This window comes from Podarcis melisellensis (genome assembly GCF_964234715.1).
Source record: "Podarcis melisellensis genome assembly, chromosome: 9".
Classification (NCBI taxonomy): domain Eukaryota; kingdom Metazoa; phylum Chordata; class Lepidosauria; order Squamata; family Lacertidae; genus Podarcis; species Podarcis melisellensis.
Genome location: NC_138541.1, coordinates 27,038,260 through 27,063,574, shown reverse-complemented (window position 1 = coordinate 27,063,574; position 25,315 = coordinate 27,038,260). Strand labels below are relative to the sequence as shown.

The window sequence follows — 25,315 nt, the reverse complement described above, 5'->3', positions numbered from 1 at the left end:
CCAATGGTCCATCTATGTTCTCAACCTTGGGCCCCCAGATGTTGTTGGACCACAACTCCCATCATTCCTGTCCTGCATGGCCAGTGGTGAGGAATGATGGCAGTTGTAGTTCAAGAATGTCTAGATACCCATGGTAGAGAAAGGCTGATCTAACCTAACAAGGTGCTTAGCATATGTATCTTGCACCGGCTACCAATTATTTTCTGGACCCCATTCAAATAACAACAACAACAACAACTTATACCCCACCCATCTTGCTGGGCCTCTAGAGCCACTCTGGGTGGCTTCCAACAGGATATTAAAAACACAATAAAACATCAAACATTAAAAACTTCCCTAAACAGGGCTGCCTTTAGATGTCTTCTAAAAGTCAGATAGTTGTTTCCCCCTTGACATATGGTGGGAGGGCATTCCATAGGGTGGGCACCACTACCAAGAAAGCCCTCTGTCTAGTTCCCTGTAACCTCACTTCTCACAGTGAGGGAACCGCCAGAAGACCCTCAGTGCTGGACCTCAGTGTCTGGGCTGAACGATGGGGGTGGAGACACTCCTTCAGGTATACTGGACCGAGGTTGGTTTTGAGTTATACAGCCTTATGAGGCCCCAGACTCCAATACCTCAATGACTGCCTCTCCCCATAAGAACCATCCTGATCCTACAATCACCATCAGAGACCCTTCCCCATGTCCCTGCTTCACAGGAGGTTGAGAGTGTTGGCAAAAGAGAATGGGGCTTTGCAGTGGTGGCTCCCTGCTTGTGGAATGCTTTCCCCAAGGAGGCTCACCTGGTGCCATCATTACATACCTTTAGGTGCCGGGCAAAAACATTTCTTTTTTGGCAGGCCTTTGGGTTTAAATTTAGCTGTGGCCTCCTGTGGGAGGCAATGTTTTAATCCTGCATTTTAAAAACATGATTGCCTTTTAGATTTTTTTATACCAGTTTTAATGTATGTGTTCGTTTGTTTGCTTATATATTGCAAGCTGCTTTGAGTTACCTTTGTAAAAAAGCAAGCAATACATTCGTTTAATAATTAATAATATCCTGTACTTTGTCATAAAATGCTACTGTCTGATGTATTGTTTCTCAAACCGGCTTCACACCAGTTGGAGTCTTTAAGATGCTCCCAATTCATCTCTAGTTAAGGTGTGATCAGCTTTCCATAGCACAAAGATATCCCCACCCTATCAATGCCTCCAGGTGTGTACACAGACAGAAATGAATCTGATACTTAGGTAGCTGTGTTGATGTGAACAGCTTGGGGTGGGGGAGAGAGCTGTGAAACACACACCCAAAAAAACCAACAGTTTCACTGTGCTCTAAGGTGGTAATGCAATGTGAACACACCTGAAGAGACAACGGTCCTCTTTTTTTTTCTTAAAAAGAAGGAAATAGCTATTTATAGAGTCAGAATCAGTGTAATTTTCAGAAGTGCATCTTATTGGATATCCCACATAGACATGTATGTGTGCTTTCATGTACAGCCACCCACCACTTATACGTCCCACACTTTTCTTTCAGAAATGGGATGTCCAGTGTGGGTCACAGTTACAGTAAAACCTGGCACAATGCAAACAACATAAAACCACCAACAAAGAAGAAGAAGAAAGACAGAGGCAGCTTGCATAACATAGAGAAGGGTCTTCCCTGATGCCTGTAACATGTAGGCTCATATAAGTGCAGGTGGTCTTTAAGGTACTGTACTCCTGTTCTGAACTGTCTAGAGCATTAATGGTTTGCATTTTGTTTTTTGTTTTTTTAAAATAATATTTACTAAAGTTTCAAAAAAGTTACAAAAAATAAAAAAATTAAAAAGAAACAAAAAATACAAAATACAGAAAAATAAAAACAATTAAAAACAAGTCAATCTTTCCATGTCTTGTCTTTCATTTACTTGTTTCCCTGATCTCCTCACACCTCCCTTTTTTGTATTCTAGTTCAATTAGTTATTTCAGCAAATCCTTTCCATTTTTGCTTTTATCTTAATAATTTATCTTAATTTATTGTAACTTTACATTCTCACCTGTTAACAATCCATTTTTACATACCCCTTAGTAACATTACTGCTAAAACCTAATAGTTTGCATTTTGAACTGGCCTAAGCAAGGCAAAGAATGTATCAGGAGCCAATGAAGTGGTAAAATATTGATGTGGTGTCTTAACACAAACTTGGGTTCCTGTCAACTAACACTTCAAGACAGGTTTTCAAAGGCAGCCTCACATAAAACTGTGTAAAGAGTAATCCAATCTAGATGTAACCAACCCGTGTGCAATATCCAGAATGGATTAATGTAACTGTGAATAGGACTTGCTCCCAGCTAGGTGTGCAGAGGATTGCAGCCTCAGGGCATCTCTGCACATCCAGCATAAAAGCAACTCTTGCTTTCATCAGTTTGCAATGTAAATGCAAAGCCCACATATTTCAGAACACTTATGGATATTCCAAATACCTATTGATCACTTTCTATTCTGCATTAATGATCACACACACACACAGAGAGAGAGAGAAAATCTGATGCTATAATTTGTAATTTAGATGATTATTTTCATCTGTGGGACTTCATATACCCCCATAATCTCTACATTCAGTGAAGAGTCAGAATGTGAACAAACAGATAAATTCAGCAAGGGCTAGAACAACACTAACTAGCTTCCTCATGCGGCCAGCCTTGCAATAGCTCACTGAAAACACAAAAGGCTTATAATACCTTGGTTTGTTTGATAATGGGAGCCATTAGCCAGGCAGAAGATGACGCCAGCATGGAGAGGGAGAGCAAGTACTGCTGGGAAGGCGACAGTGGGCAGCACTCCATGAACACTGGCTGGGAGATGCTGGGTGTTGGTGGTCATGGCTGGCTGCTGCTTTGGATCCAAGCTTGCTGAAGCTATGAGAGGAGCAACAAGAGACACTCTTGGGGTGTAATGTTCTGCACCTCCTCCATCAAAACTCAGGCTGTAAATATGTGTAAAATAAACCATACTTCTTAAAGACACCAGCCTCTGCTGTCCCTCATTAAAAAAGGAGCACAAACCTGGGCTAAGTGCCAAGACCCCTGTAATCTTGCTATTGTTAAGCCGAGATTGGGGTGGCCTGTAACATTATAATGTGTATAATGAAGAAAAGGGCATTTCAATAGAAAACAAAACAGCTGTGCTGAAAATGGTTGCATGTAAAGTGGCAGGGGGAATGTGATCCCTTCAGACTACTAAAAATATGTAGGGTGTAATTCTACATGCACTTCTTGAGTAGTGAGCCCTACTGAATGCAGTGTGTAAAGGTAAAGGTAAAGGGACCCCTGACCGTTAAGTCCAGTCACGGACGACTCTGGGGTGGCGGCGCTCATCTTGCTTTACTGGCCGAGGGAGCCAGCGTTTGTCCACAGACAGCTTCCGGGTCATGTGGCCAGCATGACTAAGCCACTTCTGGCGAACCAGAGCAGCACACAGAAACGCTGTTTACCTTTCTGCCGGAGCAGTACCTATTTATCTACTTGCACTTTGACATGCTTTTGAACTGCTAGGTTGGCAGGAGCAGGGACCGGACAACTGGAACTCACCCTGTCATGGGGATTCAAAACGCCGACCTTCTGATTGGCAAGCCCTAGGCTCTGTGGACTCCTAATTCAACATGTATAGGATTGCACAGTTAATAATAATAATAATAATAATAATAATAATAATAATAATAATAATAATAATATTTTTATTTAGTGGCTGTTCTCCTGACTGCCTCTTTACATAGGGAGCAAAAAGACACCTTCAGAATTCCAGCTACTGAAGAGATTGTAAGGCACATACTGACACCACCACATGCTACACTCAACTCATGTGGACGTTCTGAAGTGGCATGAGCATGCCATTCATTCTGGCCTAATTTCAGTATGGTAGCAACATACTTGTCTCTACATGCACCAGTGGTGAAGGATGTGGGTGGGATCCCTTGTGTAAGGCCTTGGACTGTTTTAAAGTTGCACTGTCAGTAGAGGAGCAGCCATGGATTGAAGAGGAGAAGATATGGCTCCTCCATTGTGTTGTCCACATTCCACTCATGGCTCCACCCCATTTCAGCCAATCACTGGAAATTTTACCTGTGCAATGGCTCAGCTGCTGGTGATGTGTTCTTCCAGTGTATCTGAAATGTTTTTCTGGTGTGCTGTTCAAGGCCTGGAGTATTTGTCCTTCTGCTGGTGTACAGAGATTGCTCATGAATCCTATTGAGAAAGATGCCCATCTGAAAGCTTGGAGAAGCATTACTAGTCAGGGTTGGTAATTCCTGACTAGATGGACTGATTCAGTATAAGGCACACACACAAAATAGCTCCCTTGGTATTTGAAGGATTTACACATAAAGGAAAAAGAAAATGCTCTGACAATTTCAGTAAACAGGTTAGGCTACTGGCCTGAATTTTATTTTCATAAATTTAAGCAGTTTGTCACCACACATTAATACTAAGCTCTGAATTTACAAGTGCAAAGAAGATCAATAAAAAATAAATGAATATTGATATTGCAAGACCTTAGCAATACTATGTTTATAGTGTCCCTGAAGCAAGTGAGATCTTACATTAAGGAATCAATAGGGTAATACAATGGTTGAAGCCTTGTATACAAAACATATTTTGGTGCTTTGAGGGACAGTAAAAAGGCAATTTATTCCTGTAGTTTGAATGACTTTGCGGTATGGCAGGGTCCCCATTGCTGCCCTTTACCAAAAAGGTGAAGGTGGAACCAACACAATGCTCCCATTAGTAAGCCTACACCACACTGAACTCATGTCAACCTTTTTAATTGGTCCACAGTAAAATAAAATGTTGAATTGCTTTTGAAAATATGGATCCCTTGGGCAAGCAGACCATGCCAGATTCTTCCAGGCTCTACTCCAACCACAGTTTCTAAGGGGCAAGGCAGAAGTCTTATTAGAATAAAGTTATATACTCAAACAAAAAAGTAGCCAGTCCCTGGTTGGACCCCTGTTTGACTTAACCCTCTGAGACCCTGGGCAAGTGTAGCTGGCTGCCGCACCTCTGTTCATGCCAGCCTTCATGTGTACTTCCTATAAGCATGTAGTGCTTATAGGAACTCCGCTACTGTATTGCTTCATAGGAGGACAGGAGTGAGTATTCCAGCCTCCATGCCAAATTAGGTCCAGATCCAAGGGACACTAATTACTTTCAAATTGTTTTTCTTAATATGAAAAAGTCTACTGTAGCTATAATGTGGATGCCAGTCGTATACTATGTAATTCTGTACTGTCAACAGAAACCGTTATACATTCAGGTAATAATCTTCCCTGGTAGTGATCACATTATGTAGCATGATTTGGGGTTGGACTCACGTAACATAATCAGAGTGGATATTTGATGATTACAGGAAGACAACCTAAACTAGCACCAGTTTCATCCAAGCTTAGGTACCTACTGGGCCCTGGTGTGTAGGGGCTGCTATCCCTTAAATGTTCCAGCAGCCTTACATAAGATTGGCAGTTGTAGAGATACCACAACATTTGTAAGTAATAAACTCAAACTCAAATATTCTATTGTTTATAAGGTTATTTTACTCCAAGAGCCCATGCAGAGATAATCTCTTCCGCTCTGGGACACAGTCTAACATGTTATTAGGTAAATGATGCATCCTGGATCATCCACCAGTAATGGTTCTTCTGTGATGATGTAAAATCAAATGCCAATAAGAGACCGATTATATTCAAACTGAAATAACGTTTGAAAGCCATAAGAATTCAGAGTTTCAGCACCAAAAACAAGGAACAAGCGAAAATAGTAGCAAAATTAATTCCTTGCTTTGAGTTAAGGTAGCTATATTTTTCTCCTGGGTAAATAATGCCGTTTTCTTTTTGTGTGGTCAGTAGTTACCTGGGTCTCTCCCCCGTCCCCGAAGACTGGGACAACATTTGCCCACCTCCAGTCTGTAGGAACCTCACCTGTTCTCTCAGGATTCTCAAAATTATAGTCAGAGGTTCTGATATTACACTCACAAATTCCTTTAGTGCCCTATGGTGCAGCTCATCAGACCATGGAGATCTGAATTTATTTAAAGTAGCTACCACCTCTTTTCCTATCTTGGGCTGCAGCTCCCTCCTTGCATCATTCATTCTCTTATCACCAGGTTGGGCATCACTTTCATTTTGGGTGAAAACAGAGGCTGGATCTAGACACATCAAAGAAGCATTTCAGTTAAACGCATTGTAAATTTAAACAGGGAAAACAGGTAGAGAAAAACGGGACTCCACACCACAGTGTGTGGCACAGTGTTATATCGCATATACAATGTACATACGGTAAATCATTTTTCCTTTACCAATCTAGCTGAGTACAGAGGCAAAGGAGGTGTTGAGTAGTTCAGCCATCTCTCTGTCACCCAAGATCTCTATCTCTATGTAGAGGACCTACTACTTGCTTGACTTGATCTTGCTCCCAACATAGCCGATGAGTTTTAAAATTATTTTTATACTCTCTAGCAAGCCTGAGCTCATGCTGAGCTTTGGCCTGCCTGACCTTCTCCCTACAACTATTGACTACTCATGTACACTCTTCCTTTGTCATTTCCCATTTCTTTTACTTCTTATACATGCACTTAAATCTCAACTCATCTGTAAGCCCCTTATGCAGCTACACCTATTTCTTCAGACGCTTCCCACTTTTCTTTTTGTTGGAATTGTCTGCATTTGGGCATTCAGTATTTCTCCTTTAAGAAACTGCTGTCCATCTTGGACTCCATTCTCTGACCATGAGATCTCATCCTTAAGCTTTATGAAATCAGCTTTCTTAAAGTCCAGAGTGCATGTCCGACTACACTCAGTTTTCCATTATAATGAAACCCAGTAGGACATGACCACTTCCTCCCAAGGTTCCCAGCACTTCCACTTTGTCAATCAGAAAAAAAGAAGACACTGTAAACCAGTTGCTAAAGCTATTTGTGTTTTGCTTGTGGGCTTCCCAGAGGCATCTTTCTGACCACTGTATGAGAAAGGATGCTAGACCAGCACTGCTGAAAATGTTCATGGAAAAAAATAATATGAATAGCTTTAACTCAGCTCTAGGGATTAAATATCAGCAGTTAAAGCTCTTCAATCTTGGAATGAGCATGAAATCAAAGAAATGTCCTTGTTCTTGTGACATATTAACAAGAATAATGTTCCCTTTCTTCCAATGGTTGCTACACTGATAACTTTTTGAACAGTGAATATCTGCATTCATTGCAGTTATTGTAATGGGTATGTTGCTTTCAATTAAAAGCTTTGCCATCTGTTCCACTGACTAATTAACAATGCAAAGAAAGCTCATTTGATTGTGACGTCAGGGGAAAAAATATTTTTTAAATGATTGAGAACAAAATCCACTTAGTAGTGCAATGGTTTCTGTAATTGTGGTCCTTACCTTTTGCTGAAATATATAAAGACAAAGCGTGTTCTCATAAGAGAGCACGTGTTGCGTATGGGGCCTGACAAAACACCCGGTTAGTGTTTAGGCCATTGAAGGCAATGGGCTGAAGCAGATTGGAGGTTGTTGTTACTGGGGCAAATTTGATGTTGCCAATTTAGGGGTGGGCTTAATGCCCATATATAAACAGGGTCCTCAGATTTCTCTTTCTCTTTTGCTGAGGACATCGGATCTATCTGCACCGTGTACCATCAGCGAGAGTCTGGTTGTATTACCCCCCCCCTTTGTTTCGTTTTGTTTTTCTTCTTTTGTTGTTTTTCTCATCCTTATTCCCTTCCTTTTAATTTTCTCCCTTTGGCTTGTTCGTCAACCCCTTCTTTTGATTTGGGACGGGTCCCAGCTTTGTTACTGCCAAGGGGGGGCCCCTACCCCCGGGTGGCTGCCGGCCCGGTTCTCGGCCGAAGCCGGAAAGCCCGGGCCAGGTGGGGAAACAGCCTTCTTTTATCACTTACCTCCAGCTGAGTCCCGAGTCCATCCCCCCCCACCGTTGTGTGGAGGCCGGCGGGTGCCGCCGCGGCCCGGGCGCCTCGTGCGGGGTCTGCCCCCACCGCCGCTCGTGAGTCGGGCCTTGCCGGCCCTCGCGGGGCTTGGGGCCTTTTCTGGGGTGCGGCGCGCGGCCTCCCCCCGGCCCGCGTGACGCGGGCCTGCGGCGCGCCGCGGCCTGTTCGGTCCGGCCGCGGCCTGCCCGCTACGCCTGCTGGGCTCGTCGGGCCTACTGGGGGACCCTAGCTGAGCCCGGGCTCCGGCGCGCTGCGCTCGGCCGCCTTAGCGGCGGCCAGCGCTGCGCCGGGCCGCGTGGCTACCGGGGTGTGGGCCAGCGGCGTGGCGGCGCGGCGCGGTCTGGTCGGCCCGCGGCGCGGCGGCGCGGCGGCGCGGCGGCGCGGCGCGGCCTGGCCTGGTCGGCCCGGCCGCGGCCTACCTGCTCTGCCCGCTGCCCCCCCGAGGCCTGTTGGGCCTTTTTGAGGCCCTAGCGGTGCCCGGGCTCCGGTGCGCTGCGCACGGCCGCCTCTATCGGCGGGCCGAACAGCACCGGGCCTCGAGGCTTGAGGCGCGGGCCTGCGGGTCCCCTGTGCGGCTGGTACTCCGTCCGCCTGCCGTCCTAGCAATTTTCCGGGCCCTTGGGGCCTCCATTTAGCGGGTGTGGTGTGCTGGTAGGCCCCGCGGCCTGGGGTTTGGGTGCGATAGCGGCCTAGGACCCGCTGGGGCCGCGGGGGTCCAGCGGGTGGGTCATCCACTTCCCTGGTGGGGGTCTGGGGTGCCGGGCTGGCGCCCTGGACTTAGGGTGACTCACCGGGGCCTGGGGGCCCCCCCGGGTTGCTCCCCCCTTTTTTCTTCAGGCAATTCTGTGCGTGCGCCATTTTGGCCTTCTTTCTGTGTGGGCGCCATCTGGTGGCCAGTCCCTGTAAGTACAGGTTCTGACGAAATATTGAGTGTCGGCCTCTGGTGGCCGCAGGAGGTACTGCCTAGCTACTCTGGTGGCAGCCTCTGGTGGTTGGTCATACAGCATAGGCAGCTTCGCCCGACATCGGTGCCTTCGGGTGTGGCCTGGCTGCTTTGAGCGCCGCCACACAGTGGTGCCGGGTGGGTTTTTTCCTTTTTCTTTTGCCTATTTTCCGATACCACTGGTATTTAATTTAATTTTAATTGTCTATTTAATTTTCTCCTTAATTTGTTCAGAATCCTTACCATCTATCAATAATTTTATCTTAACTTGAATTTCTTTATATTGGTAGTAGGAATGGCCCCAAAGAAGGCGACTGCGAAGTCTGGTCCGGCCTGCGCCACGAAACGGCCTATAAAGGGCCCGTCTCAGGCATTGCGGTCCCCGGATCCCGGCCAATCGGTGAAACGCCTTCAACCCATGGTCTCTAGTTTGGCTGGCGACCCGGTGGCACTGGCCAGGATGGAGGCGGAGCTGGAGGGTTTGATGCATCGCCGCTCGACCCCGTCGACGTCTTCCGCCACGCTAGATCTCCCTGCAGTCGCGTCGTTTCCACCGTCATCATCCAGCGAAGCTGAGGGAGAGCCGCTGCCTGCCAGTGGCTCCTTACCGGCTGCGCCTCAGGCTCGGTCCTTGGTGCCGCCCGTGCCGCAGGTTGCCACCCCACGGGGTCGCGCTTCCGCCTGGGTGGGGGCTAGGAAGAGGGCACCTGCACGGGGCTTAGTTGTGCGGGCTTTACCTTCGCAGCCCGCAGCTGTGGGTAGCCCCATCCCTGGTCACTCACAAGTTGTGTCTCTCCAGCCACTTCCAGCCACCCCGCAGCAGGACGATGTATCCAAATCGTCAGTCGAGGATAGCCTCCCTCTTCCTCCGAAGGCGTCGTCCGGTGGTCATCGTCGCCATAAGAAAAGTGCGAGGAAGCGTGCCAAGAGGAGGCGTAGAGACACTTCGTCCTCTTCTTCAGGTGCATCATCCCAGAGTTCAAGTAGTGACGAGGAGGCGCCCCTTAAGTTATACTGGGGTTTCGGGGAAACCTCGGGCCTCCCAAAGTGGGTTTGGGAGCGGAGGGCGAATTCCCATAGGGCCAGATATGGGGCTGTGCAAGACTGCCTGGAAGAGGTCTTGGTGCCGGATGTAAAAGTCTCCACTAACTCGGCTAGGGACATCATTCCTGGGGCCCACCTGTCCTCCAAATTGCGTTCTAGGATATTGGACGGCCGCTACGTTGACATATTTAGCCTGGCCCCCCAGTTGGAAGGTCAGGAGCCTCTGGACAAGGGTCTGCCTGTCCCAAAGAGGCGCTCGGTCATAGCTAAGGCGGATAGGACCTTCGAGCGATGGTTAGATAGCTTCCAGGTTTTTGCTGGAATTGTGGCTGCGGCTTATCCCAGGAGGTCCATGCATCTTTGGGTGTACCTTTCCATAGTCCGTTCTGCCTTTACGATGGCTGGGGAAACTGCTGCGCTTGCTTACGATCAGAATTTTAGACGTAGGGCGCTCAAAGATCCCGACGGCCCGCTGGGATCGGAAGGACTTGGATGTCTGGACCACTTATGTGGCCCCCCGTATAGACAAGAAGGCCCCGGAGACCCAGAAATTCAAGGTCGCCCCTACAAGGTTGGGACGTAAGCCCTTTTGCTGGGATTTCAATAAGGGCACCTGTACACGGCAATCTTGTAAATACGCTCATGCGTGTGATAAGTGTTCAGGGAACCATTCTGGGGCTGGGTGTCAGGCCGGCCGCCGCTCCTTTCGAAAAGGTGGGGCTCTCAGCAGCCCCCAAAAGCCGCCGCCCAAGTCCCTGCCACGGGAGCAGGAAAGTAGTTTGATTTCTTCTTTAGCTTACACCCCGGTGAGGTTGCAGCCGCTTCTTTCTCTCTTGGAACTATACCCTGATGCCAAATCGGCGTCCTATTTGCGTGAAGGTTTTTCTTTAGGTTTTAGAATCCCGGTGGTCTCCAATCCGGTGGCCAGGAACCCAGCGAACCAAAAGTCGATTAGGGATATGCCCGAGGTGGCACGTAAGAAAATTGGTAAAGAACTAGCTTTACGTCGCATGGCCGGCCCTTTCACCGTTCCTCCTTTTCCCAATTTGCATATTTCACCTTTGGGCATAGTTCCCAAAAAAGCCCCGGGGGAATTTCGCCTAATCCATAATCTCTCACATCCCAGAGGCACGTCAGTAAATGACGTGATTCCCCCGGAGCTTTGTTCGGTGAGGTATGCTTCACTTGACCACGCAATCAGGATGATTCGGAAGTTCGGGCCGGGCGCCTTACTGGCAAAATGTGACATTGAATCAGCATTTCGGCTGCTTCCAATTCATCCTGATGATTTTTGGTTACTGGGATTCCAGTTTGAAGGAAGTTTTTACTTCGATAAAGCCATGCCCATGGGATGCTCAGTTGCCTGTGCTGCTTTTGAGTGTTTCAGTTCATTTTTGGAGTGGGCTTTGCGTGAAAAAACCGGTTTAAGCGGTGTCACGCATTATCTCGATGATTTTTTGGTCGCCTCGGCGGGCGATACTGGGGACTGCGTTGTCTTACTGCAGGCCTTTGCTTCTTTAACGGAAGATCTGGGTGTCCCATTAGCGGCTGGAAAGACCGAGGGTCCTTCTACGCAATTGACTTACCTGGGTATCTTACTGGATACCGTGGCCCAGACTTCTAGCCTGCCGCCTGAAAAAATAACCAATTTGAGAAAAGTTATCGGGGAAATGATTCCTTTAAAGAAGGTTTCCCTGCGGCAGCTTCAGTCATTACTGGGCCATCTGAATTTTGCTTGCAGGGTGGTCTCCCCAGGGCGACCATTTTGTGCACGCTTGGCCAGGCTTACCTCGGGTTTGCGGGCTCCGCATCAAAGGGTCCGCCTTCCTTCTCAGGTGAGGGCTGACCTTGCGATTTGGCTGGAGTTCCTGGAGGATTTTAATGGAGTGTCCTTGTGGCAGGACACTTTGAACCTCCACAATGACTTCCAAGTGCATTCTGATGCCGCGGGGTCATTGGGGTTTGGCTTGTATTGGGATGGCAGATGGTGTGCCGAGCGCTGGCCTCCGGCTTGGCGGGGGCAGGCTATAACTCGGGACTTAACCTTTCTCGAGTTTTTTCCCATTGTAGTGGCAGTGCACTTATGGGTTGAGCAATTTAGGGATCATCGCGTTTGTTTCTGGACCGATAACCAGGCGGTGGTGAATGTACTGGCCAAGCAGTCTTCACGATCCCCTAGGGTATCTGCCCTTTTGCGGGCTTTCGTTTTGCATTGCTTGCGTTTTAATATTGTGTTTTCTGCCCGTTTTGTCCCAGGAATTTCTAACGAAATTGCTGATGCTCTGTCCCGTTTTCAGATGGAGCGATTCAGGTCCCTGGTGCCAGTGGCTCGAGACCGTCCGGAAATTTTCCCGGATCATCTCTGGAACCTTGGCAGGACTTAGTATTACAGGGAGTAGCTGCATCTGTTGCACCTTCTACCTTGAGGTCCTATACAAAGGCCTGGGCGGATTTTTTACTATTTAATGGGCAGTCAGCAGGGGATGTTACCACCTCCCATTCCACTTCTCAGGTGCTTCGCTATCTGGCACATCTGTTCCAGATGCGTAGGGCAGCAAGGACCCTACGTCTGCACTCTGCAGCAATTTCCTTTTTTAATAAGGCTTATTTTAACAAGGATCCGTGTGGGAAGTTTGTGGTGCGCAGGGCCCTGGAGGGATGGGGGCGACTCACTCCTTCCAGGCCTGTTTCCAGACGGCCCATTACATTTGAATTGCTGGCGCAGATGCGGTCTAAGCTAAGGTGCATCTGTTGGTCAAGATTTGAGGCTCGGCTATTTTCAGCAGCCTTTTCGTTAGCTTTCTTTGGCGCCCTGAGAGTGGGAGAGGTGGTCCTTGAGCCGAAACGGGATGGTGGTTCACGGGGTTTGTTATTGCAGGATGTGAGGGTCTCATCAATGGACCTGCAGGTTAATGTAAGGAATTCAAAGACAGACCAGCTAGGCAGGGGCGCGGTTATTACACTCCCTGCGACCGGTGAAAGGGGCCCTTGCCCGGTGAAGGACCTTTCGAGGTATTTAGCCTTGCGTCCTGACGGTGATGGGCCCCTGTTCATTCACGTAAACGGCCGCCCGCTGTTGCGGCGACAGTTTACTGGTGTGTTGCGTAAGGCAGTTGAGGCTTGCGGCCTTCCGCCTTGTGAGTTCGCCCCTCATTCTTTTAGGATTGGAGCAGCTACAACTGCTGCCCATTGGGGTTTGTCAGCAAAAAGGATAAAAGACCTGGGTCGGTGGAGATCTGATGCATTCAAGGTTTACGTGCGGAAATGATGTATTGTTGTACTTACATGTGTGTGTTTTAACCTTAGGTCGGGCTGCTATCCGTATCTGGATAGTTGGGCACAGTATTGTGCACTGGGCTGCGGACAGAGCTCGCCAGTCCGGACTGGGTGATGGCCTGGGTTTCCCGCAGCACGTACATGTGTCCTGGATCTCCAGAAGGGGGATGCTGTGGAGGGAATTTTTACCTCTCATGCGGAAGCGTGTCCTCCAGTATGGCCCTCCTTCAGCAATCGTGATGCAGCTCGGGGAGAACGATATGGTTTCCTCTTCTTGTTACGTGCTGCGTGCCACCATTTTACAGGACATTGGAGAGCTGGCGGCGTTGGTGCCGTCAACTAAGCTTATTTGGTCACAGCTATTGCAACGCCGCATTTGGCGCGGTAGTCCTTGCCCAGCTGCCACTGAACGTGTAAGAAAACGCGTTAATTCCGCGGCAAGCAAGCTGGTGGTGAATCTGGGTGGGTTCGTGATCCCTCACCCTCTGATTTCTTTCAAGGCGATGGAATTCTATAGGGATGACGGGGTTCATCTCTCGCCAGTGGGGAATGATGTGTGGTTGGATGCTATGGTGTCCAGGCTGAGGGTGTGGTTTAATTTATGAGTGGTTGGCGGCAAGCATAAGAGCTCGATTGGCGGTTAGGCGTTGGTTAAAATTGGTTGGTGGAGGGGTATGGATTGGCTGTGCCTGCCCCTCCAATGCTGCTGCTGACGGGTATTCCGTTAAAGGAATTCTGAAGCTTACCATCCCCTTCGTCCAAACCCTGACGGCAGGGTGCGGGCCGTGTAAGCTTCAAGGAACAAGCGCGGAGCAGTTGAGGGCCTGTGACGCAGCTCCATCTGACTCTGACCTTGATTCCTCCGGGACTGGCTAAGGAGTCAGTGCTGTCCCCCGAGGCGGGGTGGGGACAGATAGTCATAACCAATGCCTAAGCAACCACTCACAATTTGTATATAAATAAAGTTGTGGCCAAAATTATGCCAAAAACCTTAAACAAAAATCACATGTGATGTCTGAGTTATTGGGGTAAGGGTTTTGTGGGACCTCAACACGCAAAGCGTGTTCTCATAAAAGAGAGAGCACGTGTTGCGTATGGGGCCTGACAAAACACCCGGTTAGTGTTTAGGCCATTGAAGGCAATGGGCTGAAGCAGATTGGAGGTTGTTGTTACTGGGGCAAATTTGATATTGCCAATTTAGGGGTGGGCTTAATGCCCATATATAAACAGGGTCCTCAGATTTCTCTTTCTCTTTCGCTGAGGACATCGGATCTCCCGCCCGCCCTCCCTTGTTTTGGGCTTGTGCTTTGACCTTGCTTTGCCTGTCTAGGGGTCGTTCGCCTTGGTGCGGGGGCCCAGTAGGAATTTACCAATTGGCTGATTAGTGTGTGCCTCTTGGGTTTTGCCTACTGCTTAGCAAATCGTCACAACTTGTAAGGTTGGCGGTTAGGCATTGGTTAAAATTGGTTGGTGGAGGGGTATGGATTGGCTGTGCCTGCCCCTCCAATGCTGCTGCTGACGGGTATTCCGTTAAAGGAATTCTGAAGCTTACCATCCCCTTCGTCCAAACCCTGATGGCAGGGTGCGGGCCGTGTAAGCTTCAAGGAACAAGCGCGGAGCAGTTGAGGGCCTGTGACGCAGCTCCATCTGACTCTGACCTTGATTCCTCCGGGACTGGCTAAGGAGTCAGTGCTGTCCCCCGAGGCGGGGTGGGGACAGATAGTCATAACCAATGCCTAAGCAACCACTCACAATTTGTATATAAATAAAGTTGTGGCCAAAATTATGCCAAAAACCTTAAACAAAAATCACGTGTGATGTCTGAGTTATTGGGGTAAGGGTTTTGTGGGACCTCAACACGCAATGGGAATGTAGATTAGATTCTGAAAACTACAACCTGCTATAATACTCATTTTTCTAGCATATTCTACACACTTTTCATATGACACCTCATATTACACTTTTCATATTACATGTCTGATTCAGGCTGATCTCTTAGTTCACTTACTTACCTGGACATAAGTTGCATTGAACCCAAGGGGGAGGTTGTGCTTTGTTTGCTGGAACTGTGTGCCTGGTGGACAGGTTAAAAGTAGCTGTTCCTAATCTTCATATCAGGAAACTCATGCTCCTTCATTTACTATCGTCTAAGATATGTAGGGTGGTCCTTTGGGCAATTAAGCTACTCTAAAAAATAAAGGCTATCAGATTCATGATAGGTTTTCTCCTGCAGATGAATTTCATATCCCTTTTTGGGGTTGAATTACCAAATTTTGAGTGATTGGTTTCCACCTAAATAAGTTTAGGATTGCAACCTTTAAAAGGAGTTATACATAGCTTTCTATGACAAGCTTTGAATTCTCTGTTTGACATCCAATAGAGTCCCCCAACAGCATTAAATCAATGTAATTGTAGTATTAACAGCAGCAGAATGTTGTGATTTTTATCATAGCATGGGGGCACCAATTGTTATGTGTTGGTATATTTTAAATTATGATATGCACTTTTTAAATCGTTGAGAAGAATCCTTCATCAGCATAGATTACAAGAAGTGACGTCCAAAGTTTGGAATACGAATTGATTCAGCTCATAATGTTTCCATAGATTATGAATGAAACATAATTTAACCTAGAAAGTATTTTCTGGCTTAGAATTCAAGCTGGCTATACTAAAAATTTCATCAAGGCTTTGTACAAGTCCAGGATATTATGAGACACCCTTCACTAATTAGAAAATTAATTTATGGCTATTTAAGAAAACACTGACATTGCTCATCATAGCATGCTTTCCATAAAAGTAAGAACAACATCATTTCCCACCTTCCCTCCTTTGGCTTACCTACAATGCAGTCAGCTTTAACATATTGCACTCCCTATAGCTTCATCGTTCTTTATTTTGCTCTTTTGTGCATCTGTGAAAAACAATTCTGGCAGAGGGTATCTCTCTTTTAAAGTGTTTTAACACTGCAAGTAATTTGGTCAGAAGCCAAGCAAAGTGGAGAAAAAACACTATAAAAGTGATTGGTTTCATCTTAATTAAAACAGAACAAGGCAAACTACCAGGAAAGAAAAATGTGCAGGGTTAGGTGAAAATCTTGTACAACAATAGAATCTGAGGAATGCAAACAGGCCATGCCAAGACATCCACTATGGTTGACAGTAATAATGATTAGGACAAAAAACACATATGAGTAGCCAGAGCTCACAAGGGGAAATTATGATAGTCAAAAGGACTGGGTAGTAATTAGGAATAACTAGTAAAGGGTAAATAGAAAGTACTTTAAATGCAACCCAATCAGAAAGGCTAAAATATCAGTAGTGTGTCTTATGAGTTAGAAGGAAATAAACAGAAATAAAGGTGCTACAGGAAAATGCATTGTGTGATAAGTGCAATATCTGTTCTGTAAAAGTGAATTACTCATCACCCACAGGGTAAGAACTACTGTTTTAATTAGCCGTCTAATTTCTGCTGGTTTTAATTGAACTACTGAAGTCAATTCATTGATTTTAATGGGCACAGATAGCTCCCTTAGCCTTTAAATGATAGCTATAAAATACGATTCAAATAACAGAATAATGTAACTAAGTATGATAAAATCTAAAGGCACCACATGATGGCAGACTCTGCAAATGTGGCCAACCACAAGTGGAAGACACCACACATTGCTTACTGATCTGCCCTTTATGTAAGGATCCAAGAGACCGATTCCCGAAACCTTTGCTAACTCTGAGAAGCAAGCTTACTATGGCAGAAATGGTTTGTTTTTTGTGTGTGACACTAATGGATTTGTGACATATAGAATGGCGCTTTATGCTCTGGCTGCATGTAAGCACCATGTGGTGGTGGTAGTAGCAGCAGAGCCTTTGCCTATTCGCATATACTGGATATAAGCAATCATATTTTTCCTTGAGCTGTACATTCTGAAGATTTTATTCATAGAATTTCTACCTTTTTGCTTCTCTCTCTCTTCTCCCTCTCTTATGTGTGTGTGTTATCAGTCACTTTCTGCCCTTGCATAGGATTCCATTTCCTTTTGCTGCTGTTGGGCTTTTCAGTAGACCCAGATTTAGCCTGAACCCACTTCTAGTTAAAGACCGCTGATTTCATTAGATTTTTAGGGTTAACCCTGAATAGCACACTTTTTCCCTCACAGAGTTTCCTCATTCTTATTGCCTTGTGGTTTGTACACAGCTAAAATAATCTTGATTGATCAGTGACCTTCACAAAATGAGATGTGCAAAATCCACCTAAGCGCTAACCTAAAATGCAGCCGTATTTAGCTGGTGGAAGAGAGAGGTTGGAGTTAATATGCTTGCTCTATCAGTGTATCAAAGAGTAATTGTGTTTTCCTTATCTTTTGGCAGAACCCTTTCCAGTCTTTAATAAACTGAACAGCAGGGTGCTAATAAAAGAAATCACTTCTATCAAGCAAGTTTTTGTTGCACTTTTTTAAAAGTACTTTTTTAGAACTCCAATGTCCCATCTGGCTGTGGGATTGAGTTATACAAATTTATTAACATCAGGTTAGAGCCAGCAGTGTCCTATGAATCACAGAAAGTGTCTTTCCACTCACACAAGTGACTTTAATCCCATGGATGTTCCCACTAATGGAAACCATTTTTGTTTAACCAATCCTTTCCTCCCTATAGGCCCCCCATATCATTCCTTATATCAATCTGTATGGTCACCTAGCCCTCTGGAAATGGCCTAGAGTAGAGAGGGAAAGCATTTAAAAAAAAAAGGCACCTCCCATTAGTCAGTGCTGGAACTGGAACAACCTTTTCATGAGCATAGTCCATGAATATGTTAGGATATTTGGATCCAACCCATTATCATTATACATAGAAAGCAGAATTTTAACTGGAATGCCATTGCGTCACAGAAGCCGACAAGATCCAGTTATTTGATTATTTTCTTGAGCTTCATTACTGAAGATGGCAAACAAAGCCATTAGGAATCCCTTGCCTACTTTGCTTTGTTGCTGAGTTTGGTATTAATTAATAGATGATCTTCTTACAAATACCGAAGACTTGAATATTTCAGGCAAGCATATCCTATTTATATTCACTTAAATCTGCATTAGCAATGCTGTAATAGGATTTATATTTGCTCATCAAGGGAATTATGAAGCCTTTTGTTTATAGATAGGTATGATGTTTTTTCCAGGTGCCAGTCACAGAACTGCGCTGCTTTTCCTGCCCTCAGTGATGGGTGGTTAGGGTGCCTTTTGCACCTTGCCCCCAGTTTATGGTTCAAGAACCCTTAAGTACTGGTGCAGATGCTTAGTCGGCAAAGCTTGGCTCTGTGGCCTCTCATGCAAGCTGTTTGACAACTTTAAGGGAAGATACTAATGCAAGAGGATGGGAAACCTATTGCAGTCCAGAGGTTGACTGCAAATGTTATCACCTCTGACTACTGGCCATATTGGTTGGGACCCATGGGAGTTGAAATCCAGCAATATCTGGAAGGCCACAAATTCCCCAATCTTGTGGATTTACCTATCCACAAAACCCACATATGCATGCTATGGGGTTTTGGTTTGTGTGTGTGTGTGTGTGTTTTATATTGTAAACCACCTTGTGATTCTTGAATGAATTGTGGCATTAAAAAATTAACAAATAATAATAAAAGAATAATAATTATACACACAGCTACACAGAGTAAAATAAATTAGCTTTTAACTGTTCTGCATAAAGATAACCACAGTGAAGATAACTTGAGCTTGAGTGACGTGACAAAAAGAATTAATATTGACATAGTGTATTCCAAGTGTTCAGAGTACTTCACAAACATTAACTCAGTAATTTTTGAAGAGTCGTGTGTAGCAGGGCAACAGTAGCCACATACTGCAGACTGCACACAAAAACTAAATTCGAGAGATAAAGAGATCTCCATGGCCATCTAAGTGATTTCATGGCTGAGATGACATTTGAAGTGTGGAAGTCCTAGCTTACTACTCATAGGATTACAGTTTGGGATGCTTTCAGTCTGGATATAGATAGGGGTGCCGGACTTGGGTGGACACCTGTCATGAGCTATCTACACAACGAGCCATCCAATAGATGGAACAATCACTATAAACAGAGCACCTTCACTTTTAAAGTTGTTGATACTGACTTCTGTGTGCAGCACTATTTTAATGTTAGATTAATGGGAAAATTTGCATCAGCACATAAAAAAAGTGTGAGTGATTGTGACCAGATGCATGTATGCAAATTTATCATCTTATAGGATTAGGATAAATGAGGCATAAAAATCATGCATTAAACTGGTGGGATGAGATATAAATGAGATTTTTTAAAAAAATATAAAAATGGTATTCCAAAGCTGAACTAATGGAAGGGGGCTTTTGGAGCACCATTTTGGTCCTTCTTCAACTCTTGTAGTTTTAGTGAAGAACAGAAAGATCCAGGGGTCAGTGGCGTAGCGTGGGTTGTCAGCACCCAGGGCAAGGCAAGTAATTTGCGCCGCCTAACCCGTGTATTTGTGCCCCTAACCCGTGGATTTGCGCCCCCTAACCCTAACCCCCAGATGTTGCAGCATGATCCCGGTAGGGTTCCATTGTAACTGCCCCCCCCCTGCGCTGGGTGCTCCACCCCCAGGACACACACCACACCCCTCCGGGCAGCACACCAAGCCCCCAGGACATGTGCCCCACCCCTCTGGGCAGCATGCCTCACCCCAGGATGCGTGCCAGCCCCACCCCCAGTGAAGCTCCGCCACTGTCTCTTGTTTTTGACTAATAGCTGGTTTGCTTCCCTTTTAGCTGTTCATGTTTAGACCTGGATTTGACCAAAATCATACCAAGAGCTTTCTTCCCTTTAGTCTTTTGAATCTCTCAATTCATTTCCAGGATAACTTCTTTTTATGGATTTCTACTTTCCCTGGAATGAAGTTATATGTTTTCTATGACCTTGTGTTTATCTTTATTAAAATGCCTGTTCACATAACAAACCAGATAGTTAGATTAAATAAGCAGCACACATCATCTTTTTCCACTCTGTCAATCTCTGGCTCGTCCACAAATCTTTTTGGAAGTAATTTTTGTATCTTCTTCCAGATCACTGATAACTGCTATTTACTCTAGAGGGGGGATTTTGCTATAGTTCTATAAACCTCCGTCCTAGGTTCTCTGATAACCTCTAAGCTTCAGCGCTCTGGAGGCAACTAGGAATTGGTTGATAGACAGATAGTATCAGATTCGCATGACAGCAGGGTACAGATATGTTTATCACTGGGGAGAAATGTCTTGCTGATTATTATACAAAATGGGAAGCTTCTCATGGTTACAAGGGAAAATTAAGTTTAAACTTTTGTTTAAAACTAAGATTGATCTTTTGGTTTTGTCCATACAAATCTGTAATCAGGGACACAGCATTAGTGTAGCAAGGTATATTTGTCAAGGGGAAATACTCTCATAAGTAAGTCCATTTATCACATGTATTAGGATGAGGTAAAGATGGTAAAGCTATGAGGAGCAAGGTGGTAAAGCCATGTCTTGTCTGGACCACTTCAGACTTCAGATGGGTGCTGGTTCCATGTTTTCTTTTTCAATTTGTGAGGATATTTTTGTATAAAGGAGCATTAAATCATGGGAGCTGCCACCTGCAATCTGAAGTTTAAGCACATGTTTACCACATCATATCCTGAGTGTGGAAAAATTGGTCCTCGTTAAGTAAAAATGAAGAATTTCATGTATATTGTATGCTATCAGTGTGCTCTGCTGAGTTTTCCTATACGTGTGCTCTACCTTGTACATATTTGTTATTGAATATCTGCTCATATTAAAGTTAAATGCACAAGCATTGGCTATACCTTACAATTATGATCACGTCATGTGACTAGAACTCACCATGCCCTTACCTGGAGACAGAGGTGCCATCTTTTCAAGTTGATTGAAGAGGCCTGATGCGATGTCCTGATGTCACACATGGGTGATGTTGCAAGGGGCCAGAGGGTGGAGCCAAATCGCCTCTGAACATTGAGGGGGCGGGGCCCTAAAAAAAGGGAAAACGAAACTGCTTCAACCCCTAGGAACTGGTGTGTATGCCTGGAGGTCCCTCTTAGATCAGTTAGGGTTAAGGTGTAGTTCAGGGGCATTAAGGTAAAGGTAAAGGGAGCCCTGACCATTAGGTCCAGTTGTGGCCGACTCTGGGGTTGCGGCGCTCATCTCGCTTTATTGGTCGAGGGAGACGGTGTACAGCTTCCAGGTCATGTGGCCAGCATGACTAAGCCACTTCTGGCGAACCAGAGCAGCGCACAGAAACACCGTTTACCTTACCACCGGTGCAGTACCTATTTATCTACTTGCACTCTGATGTGCTTTCGAACTGCTAGGTTGGCAGGAGCTGGGACCAAGCAACAGGAGCTCACCCCGTCGTGGGGATTTGAACCGCTGACCTTCTGATCAGCAAGTCCTAGGCTCTGTGGTTTAACCCACAGCGCCACCCATTACTAGGTTCTTAAAAAGACATGGGACATAGGCCCCTGACAAAATGTGCATGAAATTTCTATATACATTGGTTTAAAATTTTGGCCAACTTTCAGAAGAAAAACACCCTGTAAGAAAGTATTCTTAAAAAAAAAAGTTTTGAAAAATGAGGAGAGAAGGCAGGAGATCTGTTGAAGATGCAAAAGCCCCAGGTTCCACCTCTGTCCTCTCTAACAACACCCTCGGTGTAACTGTTGCAGCCAGCTCACAGGATTTGACTCCAAATTGTCCCTAAGTGGTGTTGTGCACCCAAGCACTTGTGACATTCATAGCACACTGACTCTTAAAGGGGAAGGCAGATCTATCCAAAAACACTCAGAGGAAGAGGGATGAGTTCATAACTCTTTCAAGTTGCTCACAGATTTGTGAAGAAAGTTCCATGAAGTAAAAAAAAGTAAAAGAAAAAGGCAAAAAAGGGAGTTAATTAGTTAATCTATCCCTGTCTGTATTGTGAAGACAGCCTTTAGCACTGCAATTATCTCATGCATAAAAATCTTGCAGTCAGATAATTACACACTTATTCAGCCTTGGTACAATGCGTAAGCATATCACAACTAAATTATAGAAATAGATTAAATGTGAGATGCAAAAATGTTAAAGAAATTGTCTAGGTGTGGCTTGGACCATTATTTTATACATCCCAAAGAGCAATAAGCAGTTAGCATCCCAAATACGAAATGTGTCTTCAACGTTTGTTATGGTTGTCATACGACTCACTCGGCCTTTCCTGTTATAGAGCCCTTGTCTTCTCTATAATCGCTCCACTTCATGCATTTACAAATGCATGCAAAACTTGGCAGCACGTAGGCTGCAAATAAGCACATTTATTAAGGTGTGAGCTAGACAGCCCATCCCTTTGCTATGAATGCAAGTGTGCCCCCCCCCATGAGAAAAATGCCCTAAAGACTCTAATGTACCTTCAGCCCCTGAACACCACTAATCATTTCAAAGTGCACATTGCTAGTGGCAGTTATTCAGAGAACCCAGTAAGACCTTTTATGGAGAAAGACAAAATGCTATGCTAAACTCCACCTAATTTCCTCCTTTAAGTTTTTGTAAAGTTATGTGTTCTTTACAAATTAGGTTGCTTGTTAGGGGTTTAGTGGTTGAGGGACTAATTATAAACTAATCACATGGGTAGTTATCTAGCATTTTGAAGCATTTCTTCTTAAAAGAAGCAAAGGAAGTTTAAAAAAAAGAACCCTTGCTATATAAACATATTACATGAAGTGGGAAAATATTAGCCAGACAAAACCGGAAAATTTATATTAATTGTTAACTGTAGGCTGAACAGGCTACAAAGGAAATGCTGTATAAGATACATTTGCATTAGCCCTAGAAATATCTCAAAGCACCAGTACCTGATAGCTAAATCCAGCATCATTTCATAATATCGCTCATGTGTTGAAAGGCAAATGTATGAGGAACTACTACTAGATGAATGGGGCTCAGACAGAGGTGCAAGCTGTTTTGTAGTAATTAAAGAAATGTGATCCTAATATTTCTTGTACAATGTCCTTCATATGAGGCAAAATCAGAGAGAAAAAGAAAATAGTTTTGCCAAAGGAGCATAATGGGAGATGGGGAGAGAATGGGCATATTCTTGTCTATTACATTACGTGAAGATATCGCAACAGAAATAATCCTTACCCTAGATTAGTTGTTCTTTAGTCTGTGTGCTTTCATCCATGGTCATGTTATGTGTATCTACTCAATAATCATCAACAACATCAGTAAAACTACTGCAATGGCCAAATTTGACTCAATATTTTCCCAGCTGATAACCATTTTAAGACATGATTGCTGTGTGCTTAACCGATACAAAGCAGTTGTGGGGCCATACCTTTGGCCCTATAGCTTCTCCTGGGTCTATCAGTTAACATGAATGTCTGAGCTCTGGAAGATTTTGGACATGGACCTCTCTGCAGATATACAGTGGTACCTCAGGTTACATACGCTTCAGGTTACATATGCTTCAGGTTACACACTCCGCTAACCCAGAAATAGTGCTTCAGGTTAAGAACTTTGTTTCAGGATGAGAACAGAAATTGGGCTCTGGCGACGCAGCAGCAGCAGGAGGCCCCATTAGCTAAAGTGGTGCTTCAGGTTAAGAACAGTTTCAGGTTAAGTACGGACCTCTGGAATGAATTAAGTACTTAACCTGAGGTACCACTTTATATCCTTTTCAAGGTCCTAAAACACTGCATAACCTGGTTGCATATGCAAGAATAGCAAAGGGGTGTCTACTTTAATTTCTGCTTAGCTTCTGTTTTAACAACACGTTTTTATGAAATAACACATTCTATATGTAAAATCCTCTTTTATAGCATTCCTGTAAATAGCTATCCTGAGTGCATTTCTTCCTCATTAAAGAGGCCTGGTCTCTGAATCTGCTACAGATAAATTTCTATTTTGTGTTTGATACCTTATTTTTATCCAATTTCTTTTCCCACCCGTAATTTTCATATTCATGTCACCCTTAGGTGACTACATAGCAAAACTATCCTCTTTTTCAATTAGTCACAGTTCAGCAAGCTGATACTTCACTGCCTATACGCCTATATGTGACCTTTATCGAACAGGTAAGGATTTCCCCCTCTGCTAAAGTAAATTACAGGACTGAATATATTCTCAAAACCCCTCACTCCAGATATTTTCAGATGAGGCTTTTGGCCTTTCCAAAGTTCCTTTAGCTGTATTTTTTTTAAAGTGATTGCTCTAATTTCTTTACTCTCTCACTTATTTTCTGTTCATTATCTCCACAACTTATTTTGTGTTATGGACCAAACAAAAGGTGTTTTCTAGTTCAATATCAGACCAAGGTGGCTAAAAATAAATATGTGATATCACTAGGTTTACCACAATAATGAACATAAATTAAGGGGGGAGGGAATAATCCTAAAGGTCAGTAACCATATTGATAGGCTGTGCTTTTTAGAACAACATGAAACAAATAGGGGCCTGTTAAAACAGAAATCATATGCTGAGACATTTTGTGTACCATCTGCTATTAATTGTTCCGATAAGAGTTAATTTTGTTCTAAAGCTCCAAAGCCTGCTACTGATTAGTACTACTAAGCTTCGTTTATATGTACCTCAAGCAGTGCTTTTGCTGGAGTCTCCACAGTTGTCCCCACCACATGCTATACAAATTCTTCTCCTTCCCTGGAGGTATTTCTGATGCCATGGCTGGCAAACCACCAGAGATGCATTGCCCAGGGAACCAGATATCACTTCCTTGTTTGCCAAATGGCATCAAAGGCGCCCATGGAGATGGAAGACTTTAGACATACTGGGATTACAATCCATCAATTAAAACAGGTAAGCATCTTGACATTAATGGACTAGTACAAGTCAATGCCTCGTGGATTGCAGCCAAGATCTGTTTCAGGTTATGCATCACTATGATTGCCCCAGGCACTATACATTAAAGCATTCTGAATTGACATTTGAATGCACAGGTGCAAATAGAGAATAAGATTTCTCCTCTATAGGTTTTATTTGCTATCTTGATAACTGAAATCGTTCTACCTGTTTATAAACCTCTTACCCAGTTCAGAACTTTGGAACAAGACAGGATATAAACCTAAAATACATAAAATAAATA

General features: G+C 44.7%; 1 protein-coding gene and 1 long non-coding RNA gene across 2 annotated transcripts in view; one reads left to right on the top strand and one right to left on the bottom strand.

Annotated features, from left to right (window-relative positions):
• Window positions 1-25,315, top strand: part of LOC309377880 — a 977,944-nt gene that overhangs the window by 363,915 nt on the left and 588,714 nt on the right. The window contains exon 2 of the long non-coding RNA XR_014171758.1: window positions 454-575. This is a non-coding gene — a long non-coding RNA (uncharacterized lncRNA). The remainder of the gene's footprint in view (window positions 1-453; window positions 576-25,315) is intronic.
• LOC309377608 (uncharacterized protein) overlaps window positions 12,102-25,315 on the bottom strand; it is a 276,504-nt gene continuing 263,290 nt past the window's right edge. Inside the window, exon 2 of the mRNA XM_081925137.1 lies at window positions 12,102-12,310. The gene's annotated coding sequence lies outside the window, so the exon portion shown is untranslated. The remainder of the gene's footprint in view (window positions 12,311-25,315) is intronic.